Source organism: Balaenoptera borealis (assembly GCF_965194805.1).
Source record: "Balaenoptera borealis genome assembly, chromosome: 2".
NCBI classification, from domain to species: Eukaryota; Metazoa; Chordata; class Mammalia; order Artiodactyla; family Balaenopteridae; genus Balaenoptera; species Balaenoptera borealis.
This window is the reverse complement of record NC_138867.1, coordinates 87,831,035-87,848,419: the sequence shown is the minus strand read 5'-3', so window position 1 is coordinate 87,848,419 and position 17,385 is coordinate 87,831,035.

The window sequence follows — 17,385 nt, the reverse complement described above, 5'->3', positions numbered from 1 at the left end:
AGGTAATATTTCCTGTTAAGTTACATCCTTCCCTCCCTACTTCCAGTAAATTTTTCCTTGCTCTGCTTTCTGGTTCTGGGTCTCCCTCACTCTCCAGTTAAAGTCTATTGAGGCAAGAGCCCTGCTGAAGAGGATACTAATTTAAAGATCAAGTTCTACTTGATGAAAACATTAGTTCACTGTTGTTTGTTTAGTTTGTTTTGCTCTTTTAATGACCCCAAATGAATATAAAAGTTATCTAAAGTTATAGAGTTTAATTTATCTTCAAAGCCCTAAGCAAATAATTCAAACAAAAAGGTTCAAAAATTTCATTACAAGATGTCAAATGAGACTCTGCAGATAAAACCACTTAAATTCATGATCGTGTCTTCTCTTATCTTCTCTGGGATTTTTATTCATTAGATTTTTTTTTTCTCTGTACTTCTCCCTTTTGTCTTTCTACAGTGAGTTCTCTCCCTCAACTTCTAAACATTCTCAGTCTCTCATTTAAAACTAATGACCTAACTAACAAACAAAATGTGTTTCAGCTATTGTTTACTCTTCATGCTTTGCTCTTGGAGTCCTAATTTCCTTATGTGTCATTCATTTCACCTCTCAATCAGTCTAATTTGTTTATGACTCCAGCTTCTCTCACTGAGGGAGAGGATTTTTTGGTATTAAGGTAACAAATTGCTCTGAGAGTCTAATCAAACCTTAAGGTTTAACCCCCAGGGAAAAAATGCAAATACAATATACTCCCCCCAAAATTTGACAGAAGCCTATCTATGTGTCTGTCCTGATGCTTGTGAGCATCTAATAAATGTTACATGAATAAATCAATGCATTAAGTGCCATGGAATATGATGAGTATTTTTCACTCTACTAAATTACTGAGTACTAACAATAGGCCATGCAACACACTAGCCTTTTTATATAAGTTTTATATGTGTAACCCACATGAATTCTGGAATTGATATCAGTCCATTATTACCCAGACAGCATTCAAACTATCCAATTCAAATAGCTACAAGAAAAAAGTCATTCCTGTCCTTATTTGAAACACATTAAAAAGAATGCAATTCATAACCCCTAGTAATATTTCTTAGTACCTGAATTTTCATAGGTCAAACTTCTCTGAAACTTTTTATTCACCAATCATATCCTAATTTCTCTCCACCAAAACTGCCTTCACTTTCCTTTCATCTTTTTTCCCCCTAAGAACTTAATAATTTAGATTGGCTCTATCTCTTTATCTAATTAATTTTATTTCCCTTCAAGTGTTAATGATTATTCCTTTTTGTGCCTGTCATATTATACTACATAAAAGTTCAGGATTTGTCTGAAGAAGATCATTTTTCTACAGAAGTTGGAAGAGAGAGGAGGGGATAAGTGAGAGGAGACAGCATTCTGTTTCTGAACCCTAAATAACTGTAGGTTTTCTTACTATCTTTCTGTAAGTTACCAGAAACAAAATCTCAAAGATATAAAGCTATTTTCCCACAGGCTCACTAAGGGCTAAAACAAGACTCATCCAGATCCATTTGATTCCAAAAAGCATGTTCTTTAGCACCATACTTTACTACTTACTTGAAACTGTATTCATTCATTCAATAAATATTTAGGGTTATCTATTATGTACCAGGGGTACAGACATTAACAGAAAACTATGTAAAAATTCTTGACCTAATGGATCTGATTTTCAAGTGGAAGGATACAAAATAAAGAGTAAAATAAACAAAAATTAAACTGTATAACATTTATAAGGTGCTACAAACTATAGAACAAAATAAAGGGATATCTACACAGTGAGAAGTGGTGAAGGGGTTAAAGTTTTAATTAGATCAGTTGTGGTCATCCATATGAGAAGGGGACATTTGAGCAGTGACTTCAAGGAACTGAGAGAGTGAACCAGGAAGATAAATCCATGAGGATCCTTCCAGGCAGATGAAATAGTCAGTGCAAAGGCTTTAAGTGGTTCTGGATATTCAGAAAACAACGAAGAGGCTGTCATGGCTAGAGGGGAGTAAGCCAAGAGAAGAATAAGTGAGAGAGATATATGAAATATTTTATGTTTGTGTATTTTTCTCAGTTAATGGCACATTATTTTACTAAGTCCCCCAAAGAGTCGGTGAATCCAAAGGGTTAAATTTCACTACCTTTGGGAAAAGAGAGTTGGTAGATGGTTGGTTGTGGTACTCATTCACATTAGCTATTAATATGACTGTGTATTACTTACTCCTTGAAATTCTCTACTCTTATCTCCCTAAGCATGCATGCTCCTGGATTGTCTCATAGCTCTTAGGATTTGCAACTTATTTCCATCGTGAGATCATATTTCTTAACCTAGGTGGTTGGTAAATGTCCACTGAAAAAATAAACACATATAAATATATCTGGAATCCATGCATTTAGCAACAAATTAGAACATTGTTACGTGAACCACCCATCAGAGAATTGATCCATACGTTGACTTTGAGCACTTGTCAGAAGTTTTCTTGAGACTGACATTTAAGAGAGTCAGGCTTTCTATATTCTCAAAGTTTTATCCTTGTCAAGAGTTACTCACCCAAATGGCATTCCTGAGTTAAATTTTCAGTTCCTTGACTTTTATAATGAGATATTTGTAAGAAGTATCTACCAGAAAAGTGTATTTTATCTCAGAAAATTGCAATCATATATTATTCATTAAGTTATTTATTCCCACTCACATGAGGGTCCATTTGACATAGTTTTTCTAGAACTCAGTGCAAGAAAAACATTTGTTTTACAAATTAACTTTCATGCTTTTGTTGTTGTTATTTTGTTAATGAGAACAACCTAAGCCCAACCCCTTTCTCACCTGCCTGTCTCCTATGACACTCAAAACTATATTGAATACTTATTGAAAATACGTGATATACAAGACACTATTACAATCAGTCTGTGAAGTGTACAGCAATTGATTAGCTAGTGATACTGTTTTCACAAATCTTGCAGGGAGTGTAAAACTTATGTGTAAACAACAGTGGCATAAGAAGTAAGATGATTGGGCTTCCCTGGTGGCACAGTGGTTGAGAGTCTGCCTGCCAATGCAGGGCACAGAGGTTCGAGCCCTGGTCTGGGAAGATCCCACATGCCACGGAGCAGCTAGGCCCGTGAGCCACAATTACTGAGCCTGCGCGTCTGGAGCCTGTGCTCCGCAACAAGAGAGGCCGCGATAGTGAGAGGCCCGCGCACCGCGATGAAGAGTGGCCCCCGCTTGCCACAACTAGAGAAAGCCCTTGCACAGAGACGAAGACCCAACACAGCCAAAAATAAATAAATAAATAAACAAACAATGCGTTTAAAAAAATAAAAAAAAAAAAGAAGTAAGATGATAAGGACATTAATGAGGTTAAGGAGATAGATTACTTTCAACAGTGGAGAATTATAGCAATCAGCTCTGGAGAGTATGTATCTATCATCTTTTAAAAATGTTTTTCCCTTTAATCATTTTATTCTGTATGTCAAAACTAAGTCATATCCTTTCCACAGATAGTCAAGGAATATATCATCCCTTATAACAATTCCAAATCTTTATGAAACATGACATCACACATCCTGATAATCCTCTATGTATTTTAGAATTGTTCTATATTGTACGCAAACAAAGACAAAGTTCTCTGAGAATGATGAAACAAGAAAAAAAAGAGGATTCAAGGAAGCCGTGAAGATTTCCTGGAAAAAAACAAAATAACAATTTGTCCTGGATTATATAATTGCCTACCTTTCTGAAGTTAGAGAAATAAACCAGATAAATCATGGGGTAAATTGTTTTCATAGGTCTCTTTGTTTTGCTATTGATTTTCCATATTATAAATGAGAGAAAGCACTACGTATGCCTAAATCTGTATGCATTTGGCAAGGGAAGAATACGGTGTGGGTGTGTCTTCATGTGACTCTGTGTGTTTCTATGAGTCTACGATGTCTACATTGGAATGATATTTATCTTGACTGAAATCCAGAATTTTATCCAAGATTTGATTGGCACATAGGTAAGTCTGACTTAGTGCAAAAGAAGTAAAATCAGCAAAACGACAGAGATAATAAAAGCATGATTTAAAAATAAGAGACTGAGTCATAATTAAATATTTTAGAGGAGATAGAAGTAATTATGAGGTTTCAAACCAAATAGCTGTCTTCAGATCCTGTATGCACAAGATGGAACTTTGGTGATTTCCACATTTAAAATTTAGTTCTTCATCTATTAAGAGGAAGTATGCATTTTCACATGAGTATCATTTGTTCAATATCATTTAATTTTAAAAAGTATAGTTAGCTGAGCACCACATCAGTTACACAAAACCCCTGTGGAAGTACATTCTTTCACTCTCTATTACAGATAACAGGTAGGTGTTGATGAAATCGTAGTTATTGGTCAAAGCCTGACTTAGCTGACCTTCAACATTATGGCATCATCTCTATTTCATGACAAAGGAATTCAAACATCTTGGACTAAACTGTTATTATCATTAGATTTATACGTAAAAAAGGAAAGCATAGTTGCTAACTATTTCTTAGTTGGTCAATATATCTAAAGACTTTTCTTGGCCCACATTTTCCATTTACCAACACTATGATCAAGGCCCAGCTTCCTTTTACAATGTGGAAAGACTGTTAGAATGTCAGGATTCCATAAATGTGATAAGCACTGCTAAAGGAGCCTTAGCTAGCTAATTCATCTCATTTCACAGTGTGGGGAGGGGGCAGGGTGGCTATGTTTAGAAGTCCTTTAAAATAAGGGATCCATAGCAGTCCTTTTGTTCACACAATAAGCTCTCCAAGATGAAAGTGGATCTTACATAAAATACCTTTATGATCTGAACAGTACATCCTCATTACATTTTTAGATCTCCATTTCAAAGACTTCAGGCCTACTTTCCTCTCATGAAGTAAGACCTCTCTAAAGAGCATCACAAATGGGCTGTCATGTACTGCACTTACTGGGTCATAAACTGCATATTGGTTGATTAGAGAAAACTAAAAGGCAACATTGGGATTTGCTCCCCTGGAAGCTGGTATTCTTACCACTGACTTTTACCCTTACCTGTCTGCGGCACCTCTCTCAGCTTCCTATCTCATTTCTTTTAGATCAAACTGGTATAAAGCATCCCTGTAGGTGGCTTTATTCTCATGGTAAGGCTTGTGAATTTGAGTTCTTTGTTTCACAAAAGCCTGACCAATTCAGCTTTCACACAAGCCTCTGAACACAGTTGTTAACTAACTAAACAAGAATAGTAAAAAGCTGACAGCTGACAGGCTTTGCATAGATTTTGTCTGCAAGTGGATCATTTCAAAGAATTTGAGCCTGGTGATTTTGACGAACACTCAATTAATTTATGCCATAGATTGTAATCATATCACCTGCAGCTTAACATTCAAAGGTTAAGGAGATTTAGGGCTAGGTCAAATGAACCTGAACAACAAAATTTCTTTATATTAAAAGAGAGTACTTTGAAAATGTCATAACGTAGTCATTTGTTCACTATCTCTAGAACTTAGTAACATCTCAGACACTCCCCTCTACAAACAGCAGCAGGCCCTGTCTCCTCAGATTCTAGCTATTCTTAAAGAAAAGGACAGAGCAAAGTAAAAGTGAGTTGCTGGGTGAGGACAGAGTACAAAAATGTGAGACTTGTGAATGTGGTTTAAATAAAGAATACAGAGAGTGAACATCTAGAAGATACATATGAGAAACCAGAAAGAGTTAGAAAAAATATTTTACCAACACCAAAAATATAGATTAAAAGGCAAGGCATAAATTTAAATTTCTCTTCCATGAAATCATATTTTTAATAAATGAAGACATATTTTAGGTGTGTGGGTTTGTGTGCATATTTTTCCAGATTACTTATAAGTAGTGGGGAAAGGAATGGGATGGGAGCAGGTGGTTGGCAATATTTTGGGAAAGGAGTTAAATTTGAAGCAGCTGTTGATAATTTTCCTACAGTATTATTCATCATTTTTAAAAAATTAAAATGATTATAATTACCCTGATATGTCACATCATATGTGACTGAAAAGAGGAAACGGTGGAGATGGAGAAAATGTCCATATCCCTGGAGTAGGTGTTCATTACTCTGTAAACTCCTGAGAAGCTGTTCTCCATGGGATGTTACCCCAATGGATGCAGCTCAGGTAAGCAATAAAATCTAACAGAAGGCCTGTGCATGCCAGTGGCCACCTGATCAGAGCTCATTTAGTGATTGTCATCACTTTGTAGCGACCATGCAGTTAATACCCGGTGTATTTGACACCTGCTATGTTAAATTAGTACTTGCAGAATTAACACCTGCTGTCAGCCACCCAGCACGAATGTTACTTTCTTCAGAATAAAGGGGAAATGAATTATTTCCCTAGAAATTTGTGTAAATTATTTTTGTGGATGGAGAATTCCTTGGAAAGATCTTGGGACTGGCAGTCAAGATTCTTCATTTTTTTATAGAGTTAGCACTGTTAGTAATTCAGAGTATCTTTCTGGCTGTCAGAATACAGATCTAAAAGATGAGCTTATTATCATCCCCAGAAATAAACAAGACACTAGAGGTAAACATGTTTTCTAAAGTACGAAAACCTATATAGGTGTGAAGTGGTATGTTAATTGTCCATTAATAATCATAATAAATTTGTCATTTTCAATTCTCATTGATTATTTGTAAATGGGAAAATATCTCTTACAGTACATTTTCTTATAGTAGGGCAGAGTATTTTTTTATTTATATAGAACTCTATACCTATTTATATTTATAGTGAATATAATATTACATAGTATCCTTTTAAAAACTTTTTATCTATTATGATTTTTATTAATATTATGTAATTACATATATTATAAAATATAATATATACACATGTGCCACATGTGCATATACCGTGGGCAAATGACTTAACTTCTCTAACATCTGTGTCCTTATACATAAAACAATAAAAATAATAGTATAATTATGGTATAATAAATAGGAGTTACCTTAGCACAAATGCCTGATATTGTAGGATAACCCTGAACAAACCAACAAGCAAAATAAATAATGTAAAGCAAAACAAAACAAACCCAGAACACCATTATACTGCAAAAACTTCTACTGTGGACCACAGTAATAATAAATGTATAAGACTTGAAATTTACCTTTGATTTGCTTATTCATTTGATTCAGCAAAAATATATTAGATACTGTGGGAAATAATATTAAGTATAACACAGTTTCTGACTTCATGGCGTTTAAAATATCATGGGGATAGAAGTTTTATCATTTCTTATAATTCAAGGAAAATTAAGTAAGTACTCTCAAGGAACAAAATAATAAAATAGTAGACATTAGGGAAGTTTCATTTTAAGGACCAATATAGGATATTTATTAAGAACTTGGGATTGAAGCAAGAAAGTTTCATGACCTCTACCAAGTAACGTAACCTTTCTGTGCCTCAGTCTCTTTATTTATCAATTGGGGCTGTGACCGTATCTATGGCATAAATTTAGTATAAGGATTGAGTGTTTGGAACAATGATTAGCACACAGTAAACATTCTAACGGTGTTCATTATATAATTTAAAAATGGGGAATTTGAGAAAGGGTTCATCAAAAATATTAATCCGGGCTGGGCCTTTGTGAAATTATAGTTAGAATCAATGGTGAAAGCTACTCCATATGGCGAAACAATGTGCACATAAGTAGAAGACTTGGAAATTACTGATCATCTGTATATTTGTGATAAATCATAATGGGAGATAAAGTTGGGTGGCAGAATGGGGGTATGCCCATAGAGCACCTGAAACCCATAATCAGAAGGATGCTTTATAATTCATAGGTGATGACAGCCATTGAAGGTTTTAGAAAAAAAAAAATGCCTCATTTTCAGAGGGACCAAAAATCAAGGAAAAGTTAGTGTGTGGAAACTGAATGAGTTTAGGAAAAGAAAGTGTTATAATAAAGACTGTTGGAGAGATAGCCCAGTGATGATATTAGTTCCTGGCCTCATATCAGGATCTAAGCTTCCTTAGTAATTACTATTGAGACAATTACATTTAAACCAGCCAGCTATTATAACCCAAAACCTGCACTTATTTGGTTTTTCTTGTCTGAGACTCAGGCCATGGTCATGGCACTGGATACTTCTTGACTGTTGGCTATGTGGAGGTCTGTCAGGAACTCACTGGTACTGTGCTTTGAGAGCTGCAAAGATTATATAAAACTTGAAGAAACAGTTTTAGAGATTAAATTGTACAAAACCCATCAGTGTAAGTAGTTCTTAGAAATCCTCTTGATTGGATCTCCAAAGACCAAGTTTAAGAACATTCTGTTCTTAAACTATCTGCAAGGATGGAGAAAGCACACTTTTGGAATTCAGTCAAATCTAATGACTTTAAAGGCTGGGGTCAATAACAGTTTTTACACCAGGCATCAGAAATCTAGAATTCAAGACCAGACTGAGCAACTGTTCTTTGATAAAGACTGACTGAAAAAAAAAAAATAAAGGATAATAGTTAATGGAGCTAATGTGAATAGAAATGTTCATTCCTTCAGAAAATGACAAAAATTCAGGTCCAAGTTTACTTCAAGAGCCTCTTGAGAGGAACACATTTATAAGATGATCTTAACTCAATGTAGGAATGATATTATGAGTACAATACAATAGTGATTATTCACATCTCTCCTGTCTTCTGCTTCCTGGATGCAGGTTTTAGTCCTATAGAGAGATAAAACATACATTTTTAAAAAAAATACAAAGTAATTTTATTAAATTCTTAATGTACACTAGGGCATAGACATTATTGTATTGGGAATCCTCATTTACAGGCTACTACACAGCTTGAGCTTCCTGAAATGGTGTTTAAAAATGGCTGTACCAGAGAAAAATTAGAACCCATGTCCCATGCATTGGCAGGTGGACTCCCAACCACTGCGCCACCAGGGAAGCCCAATGGCCCTCTTAAAAACAAAAATGATTAAAGAACCCTATCATGTCTTTCCTTCCTCATGTTAATATTCATGTAAACACTCCTGTTTTAGCTAACTACTTATGCTGAAAATAATGACAAAGAAGGAAGTGGAAAGAAAGGGTAACCCATAGTTCCTTTCCTTTTCAGTCTATCTTTACTCATCAGTAAGCTGAAGGTAGCATTAGGAGAACATGCATCAGGAGGTGAAATAAAATCAGTTGAGTTTGTTTCTTGTGCTGTTTTCACTATTCTGATAATAAGAATATATATGTATATGCATGTATGAGCTACAAAATGCAAATTGTATAATTTCAGGGATTCCACATATGAGTTAAATGCTATTATATTTGCATTTAAAACTGCTATTGTGCAATATAAAGTTAATCAGTAAAATTAATGCTAATAATTTAGAAGTTTCATTTTTCTTATCTCAAACTATATTACAAAGTAAATTTAAAAACACACACACACACACACAAAAAACCACTTTAACAAGCTGAAAGAGAGACCGTGGAAGAAAGGAAAAAGGTTTATCTTGCAAGATCCTTAATAGTGCTTTTCTCCTGCTTTTTCAAACAAGGGGCCCCCACCTTTTCATTTTGCATGGGACACCACGAATTAGGTAGACAGCCCTACCTATTCCTTTCCAGCTACCTTACTGTTACACAAACCATACTTGCTCTCTTGCTTTTACTTGAGCATGTCAGAATTTCTCTCATTGCAAGGCCTTTATACTTTCTCTCTGCCTGGCAAGCTCTCCTCCCAAATATCCACAGCAGGCTTCTCATTTCCTTCACATTATTTCTTCCAATAAAACTTTCCCATTCAAACTCTCCTTGTCCAGGCTGTTTAAAGTGTAATCTCTCTCAGAAAGTGAAGTCTCAATTCTTTTTCTTCAGAAATGTATGGTATAGTACATAATTAATTTGCTTGTTGTCTGTCTGTCCCATTTGTTGTGAGAAGGAATAAATTGCTATCTAGAAACAAAGATCTAGGGAGACACGGGGTAAATTACTCGTGATTTTCCCTATAGAAAACATCATTTTAACCAAATGGTAAATTTTTGGCCTCTTTCCTTTGAGTTAATATTCAAAATGTGCTCAAACTTGGTTGTCAGATGGGATCTTAGTCTCAATGTAAAATTTTAATTCTTTGGCAAGAGAATAGATTTATATGTTACTTATGTCATAAAATTTAATTAAGACATAAAAGTTAAGATTATAGTTTATTTAATTTTAAATCTTTAAACAGTTTAAAGCCTCCAGTCTAACTTTTTATTTTTTACTTGAAATTAGTGAGCAGTAAGCATTCCGAATGGCGAATGCCAGGTGTTCACTGTAATTTGACAAAGCAGGTGTCAAATATTGTTTACTGGGTCTAACTGCTACTCCTTCTGGAAAGCTCTTTACTTTAGGGTTTCTCCTAATTAAAAATATCTAGCCATCACCTGTCAACTTTGTTTCAGTGAGACAGTGAAACCTTTAGGGAACATGACTTGAACAATCTTTCAGATGAAGAAAGAAAGGGGGGATATATTGCCATTAATTATTTAGAGATACTTTTTTCTCTGCTGTCAAAATTATAGCTGCATAAGTAACTCCTTCTGGAAAAATTATTGTACAGAGTCTGAGATTGGTACAATCTGATAAGTAAATTCAATCCCAAAGATGATGCATAAAGGAGAGTCAAAACTGCAATGTTAGATTATAAATTCACGTGTCTTGCATTATTCTGTTTCCTATAAAACATCAAATACACACACTAACGTATTTTGAGAATACCCCAAAGAGACACATAAGGTCAAGTGGGTAACTTAATAATAAATTGTATGTTTTAATGACAGAGGTTTTCCTAGTGTTCTAACTATAAGATAGTACTAACTGCCATGGAACTGACTTGTATGGATCATAGTTCACACTTTCTGCATGATGATTGTGGTATTTTAAAGACTTTATACATACCTTGATTTATATTGCAAGGATAGAATATGGAACTTCATCTTCATAAAATAAAACTTGGTTAATGGTACCACTTTCATAAAGAATGGTGTCACCATGTTAAGGAGGTTTCCTCTTTGTTTTAAGTATCTGAAAGGTATGTTTATATAAAAAGTTTACATATACTTATTAGCCGTAAAGTTGTTTTTATTTTTATCTCATCATATTTGTTTAAACTTTACCCAAACATGCAGCTGTATTGTGCTGAACTTGCTTAAATATATAAACCTCAGTTGTTGAGTTCTATCAATATTAAGAAATGCATATTAGGTTGGATCATAAAAAGTTGAGGTAAACACTGGCTATTTAATGTTTAACCTAATATGTCCCTGCTAAGCTTATCTGAATATTGATTTTCAAGTGAGCTTGTTTTTCTTCTAAATTTTGTCTTGGGAAGCTAGGTACCTGTAGTAATATGCATAGGGAAATGATCTGAATGCATTTTCTAAACAAAATTGGGTAAAGTTAATAAAAATTATTTTCTTTCAGATCAATTAAGTTTGAACCATGAAAATGTATTTAGTCAACCTATGTTATATTTTTCCATGGCCTTATAGATTTGAGATTTAAGTTTTCTTGTTGTGAACAGTAGAAGCAGAACTCAAACACACACATTCAAAACTTACCAATACAATGGTTTAAAGACCTAAATATAAGACATGGCACCATAGAACTCTTAGTAGAGAACATAAGCTGGTAAGTAAACATCCCAGCCTTTTGGATGGGTGAAGCAACAACTATACAATCATATATAATTGGTTCCAGAAAACCGTAAATCACAAAATCTGTAATGAATAAAACACAGATTTTCTAGAATATTTGATATTATTATTGTTATTTGTATTATTTGTAAGGATTAACTAACAGTGAAATTTCTAGACTTTATAAATTTGTATGTTTTAGAGAATAGATAAGAGCACAAGTGAATTGTACATCAATCCAAATGCAGTTATGATAGATTATTAAAGTGAATCCTTATTGCTAAAACTCCAATCTAAAAAAAATCAAATAGTACCTTAAGGCTGCATTTACCTTCCATAAATTTATTTCATTTTAACAAATTCAAAATTAATTTAATAAATGATATAGGAAATTCTACATTAAAAATCGCTTTAAGATCCAAAAATCTGTTGAACGTATCAATCAGTAACCATATACTATTCTTTCTAGTAAAATCAGAAAGCACTTCAACACAGTGAAAGTAGTTCTGTATTGAAGTTTATAAGGATGTAATTTCATCTGATTTTATCTTCTTACTGCCCACAATAATGGTCTGGTTATTTTATCCACTTAAATATTAGAACTACTCACTTGAATCAGCTGATTTTAATAAGATTGAGTACTTGATATTTGACATTAAATAGCTAATCCATTTTATTATAAAGATCCTGCCTTAGGTTCACCTTATAGCTATTAAAATTTAACTTGTCTTATAATTTAGGCAATGAGGGATCTGTTTAATCAGTTGTAATAATATTAAGTGACTGTGTTTGACATGCAGTACTTTTCTGCTTTCAATTAGTCCCTAATGTAGACAGCCAGATCTGATCATTCAAAAGTGTTTTTTTTTTTTTTAAACTGAGTTATCTGCTTTGGTTTACTACACTGCCTGAGTTCATTGAAAAGTTGCCAAATATCTACTTCATGGTGTGCTGGGCACACAGAGCAATAACATATTTGATATACCAAATGATTTCATGGATAAATATGGTGAAAACAAGACACTTTATTGCCATATTTATCTTCATTCCTCAACCAAAACCTGGCCTCACAAACCTGCTCTCCCATTTTGGTTACCACTGTGATCACTGCCGTTTGCCAAGACCTAACTGATGAGTTGACAATGTACTATAGTCATCCAGGTCAATAATTCATAGATTTTTAAAAAGATAACTTAGAGAAATTACCATCTTAGAAATCTATACCTAGCCATTTAGAATAAATTTATTTGTTTAGCTCACATATTTCCTACTTTGGAGACTCAAATATGGTCATTAGATGATCCTTCCGGATTACTTATATGTTTCTATAGATATTTTCTTTATAATGTCACTTTTATTATTAATGTTACTTTTATTACATATGCTTCAACTGCTAGTACAAATATACTACTTAGTGCTCAGAAATATTTTTTAAATGCATGTTACGTAATAATTTGGCTTTTTTTCCCCTTCCAGATAAATTAGAATTGCCTTTGCTTCCCTTACTGACTTTTTAATGAAGCTCCTTCATATCTAATATAACTTTATTGGCATTTAGATGCTATACATTTACTTTTTTTTTTTTTTTTTTGGTTAAATGGTGTATGTCATAATAACGAATTGCTGAAAAATACAGGATCAAACTTGTTGGGAGGATGCTAGCTTTCATGACTTTATACTCATTCTCATTTTTATAGAATGAACATTCAGATGAACTAACTACAGCTAAATTTTGTCATTTCTTTATTTTCTTAAAATAAAACACAATTTGGCACTCCTATGAAGGAGGCTGGAAAATTGAATCTTACAAATGTTGCCAAGGCTCTTTTCCCATTTGATGAGAGTATATGGGAATCCTGGGAGGTATGGAATCCAGAAAAACACAGAGTGAAATAATTGTCTTGAGCAGTCAGTCCATACTGATGGTCCTTGACCTTGACCTGTACAATCCTGGCTGATTCCCAAGTCAATAATTCCATTCTCTTTTGCTTTACCATGAGAGTGATCCACTCTCAGCCTTCAGATTATCTATCCAGGAGTCAGACCACAGTCCGATTTTCTAGCCTGCTATAGAGGTACACATCAAGTTCTGAGAAGAGTTCTCCTAAAGAGAACTTTCCATTAGATTTCTAGTGAGATGTGTGTTCCCTCATTGAGATGGGGGAATGATGAGAGAGTGGAGCTCACCACCTGTTGGCAACTTTTTTCAGTACAATTGTCTACAAATAAACATCTTTCAATCACATTCTTACTACATGTTTTAATGGGAATCTAACACCTAACTGTGTCTTGGCCTTATTTTGAAATTTTTCAAGTGTGAGTTGTCTTACATCTCACTTGGTATTTGCTAAATATCTCAACTAAAACTCCCACTTTAATATTCTGTGCTTCAGTTTCTTCATCTGTAAAAAAGAACTTATTTTTTAAACATCCTGTGTGGAAAGTGACTTCTTAGGGTTATTGTGACAAATAAGTTATCTCATGCTTAAATAGAATTTTTTTAAAAATTAGATACTTTTCTCTAAAGCTATGAAGTCTGCCTGCACAGATGGTTAAATGGCTGGGAAGAGAGATTGGACATAGGCCGCTACACTGGCTTGTAAGTTTGAAACTCTTCCTATATTTTCTTTCCATCTTTTCAATTATTTTAACTACAGATACTGACCTATATATGTCTTGACACAGATTTTTTAAAGATTTTTATTGGAGTATAGTTGCTTTACAATGTTGTGTTAATTTCTACTGTACAGCAAAGTGAATCAGCTATATGTATACATATATCCCATCTTTTTTGGATTTCCTTCCCATTTAGGTCACTGCAGAGCACTGAATAGAGTTCCCTGTGCTATACAGTATGTTCTCATTTTTGACACAGATTTTTAACCTGAAGTTAATTTTTAACTATGCCTTAGCACAAAAAAGCTGATTTTTGTCTCTGATTTCTTCAGTTTTAATGTTGCAGAACAGAGAATCTGAACATTTGAGCTTTTTATCTGACAAAATTTTAATTAATTGGAATCCACCTATCTTATTATTTCAGACAAAGAATTTTATGTGATGTATCAGGCATTGTTAGTTGCCTACATGCTCTGTTTTATTATTGTTCAAAATAACTGTTGTTTGCTTCTTAGGGAATTACAATTCCCTGTACCAATGACACTAGACTAGCTTTAGCCAAAAAATGTGAGAAAAAGTGGTATGTCTCACTTAAATGTAATGACAGTAAATTACTAATTTTAGTGTATATTCTGGTTAATATTTTACATAAACACACATACATACACATAAAATCACATGAATTACATAATAAATTGTGTTTTCTACAACAGACTAGCAATTTCTGGATTCAAAAAGAGAAATGAAGTCAGTGTATAAAAAACCACCTTCACACAAAATCTAATGAAATTAAAATATAAACATGAAAAATAAAAATAGGCCAAAGAAAATACCAGGAATTCTCAAACTGAGGAAAAGCAATATTACCATAAAATAAACATGTTCTTTATTGAAAAAAGAGAGACAACTTCAGAAATCAAGATGAGTCTTAAAGGAGGGCTGGGAAAGGAAAGAATTGATGTGGAAAAACTCTCAAAGATATCATTGATACCTTTCATCTGTCTTATGAGTAAAGTAGGAAGCCCTCAAAACTGCGATAGAATTATCTCTGAAAACTGCTGATTTACAAGAAAAAAATAAAAAGAAAAATGGCCATGGATTATTTTTTCTATTTTAATGGGACAGAGGGGAAGAACCAGAAAATAATGATGATTACAGTAACCTATTTATTTAACAAAAGAAGGAGGTAGGTAATTTGTTAACTTTTGAATAGGGTGTAGAAAGTTACAAGAGATCCTTGTCCTCAACCTAACACAAAGAACAAGGCAAATATGCTACAAAATCATAGCTTTTGTGAATTTATTAGAAAGCTGAAGGGAAAAAAATAACAACCTGAAGAACTAAAATGCAGAGAGTAACTTGCAAAGATAGAGATGACCTACCCCTCTTTTCAACACAGTTGGAATATTGGGCCAAAGTGAAATTCACAATGGATGGGTCTTTGGAAAATATGGATCTCATTAGATTGTTAAATAACCTTCATTCTGGCTCTGTAATCAACTGTGGTATTGCAGTGAACTGTTCAACAATCACATCCTAAAGAAAACCAAATACAGATACAAGTTTAAGAGAAAAGTAAGGTAACAGGGAACTATGCAAATAAGAGTAGGTAGCCATAAGGAGAAGCAAGCCAAGTCATTAAAGTTTATCATGACTTGATAAAAAGAACCCTAAATTACCTCAGTCACTGAGCAAATCTGCAGCTACTTGTCAGTGTTTTCTATGGACCATACCTGAGTGAATGGCGATGTCAGGTGGTATGCCAAAATAAAGGGCAGGGCAGGAAAGCAGAAAACACAATCTCTGATATATGTGAGATCTTCTCTACCTACAAAACAGTGGAACACTGAAGTTTCAAGACAAATCAGGAGAGCTAGTTCAGATCAGGCAATGCAGATTTTTGCTGAGAGGCAATCCACGGGTCTTTTGTATTTTTACATATCTTGCGGTCAGAGGCATTGACAGGCTTTTGCCCTGGATTATCTTTTCAAGAATGTTTTATAACAAAAAGCCTTGGAAAGTAGGGATAGCTGTCTGCCTCTAAACAAGAGGGCCAATATTTTGCTGTCCAGTATAATAAAGGTAAAATCTCCCTTTGTGGCAAAGGTTCTGCAAGTTTGGTTGCAACCGATTATAAAGATTTGGGTTTTTAAGTTCACAGTTGCCATGTGTACCCATTCCGTATGTAGCATCCAGCTGGGCCCATTATCACCTTATTGCCAGAGACTTAGTTGGGAAAAGGATCCAATGTGAACATAAAACTCATACTATCTGCTATCATGTGAGTAATAAAATCTATTGTCTCTGAGCCAGGAATCTCCTGTCTTCTGCCAGCACCCATGAAATTATGACAGGCTAATGTGTTAGCTTGCAAATAGAGAAATTTTTCGTACTCTTCACAGTTCTTGGTAATTTTCACCAAGTGTAAGGCATAAGCTATTAAAGGCTAGAGACAAGAAAACAGGGATGAGAGGGATTTCACATTGTGCGGAAAGACCAAAATGGTATTGGAGATGAAAGAGAACTTCCCCAAGAGAAGTTCTTGGAAGAGAATCTTATATCCCCAAGAGATCTCTGTCACTGCTGAGACTCCAAGCCCTTTTGAAAGGAAAGTTCTGACTTCACACACAAAATGTTTAAAAGCAAAGTGAAGTTAATCAAGCTAAGACTGCAACAAAGTCCAAATACAGCTGAATTGAACAAGAGAGAAAGTCAATCCCACAAACTACCAGTTCTCCATAATAAGTGGCATGCTCTATTATGGAAATAAATGTTATGAATTTAATTAAGTCACATGGCTAAGAGAAGAAGAATCAATAATGAAAAATTGGAGATGGCTTGAAGGTTGGAACTATCAGGAAGATACTTTAACATTGATATTAATGCATAAAGGGCAAATATGGATAATACTCATGTGCAGAAAGAGGATGCACCAAAGAGAGGCAAGTAGAAAATATGTACCCAATGAAAAAGAAAGAAATAGAAAATAGAAAATATTAAAAGAGAATTGTTTTGATGGGCTTAATAGTATTTTGATACATTAGATGAACGAATCTGTAGGTATGAACATAGAGTCAATAGAAATTATAAAAATGAGCTACCAATAGAAAAGTGTCAAAAACATAAAAGTGTCTATT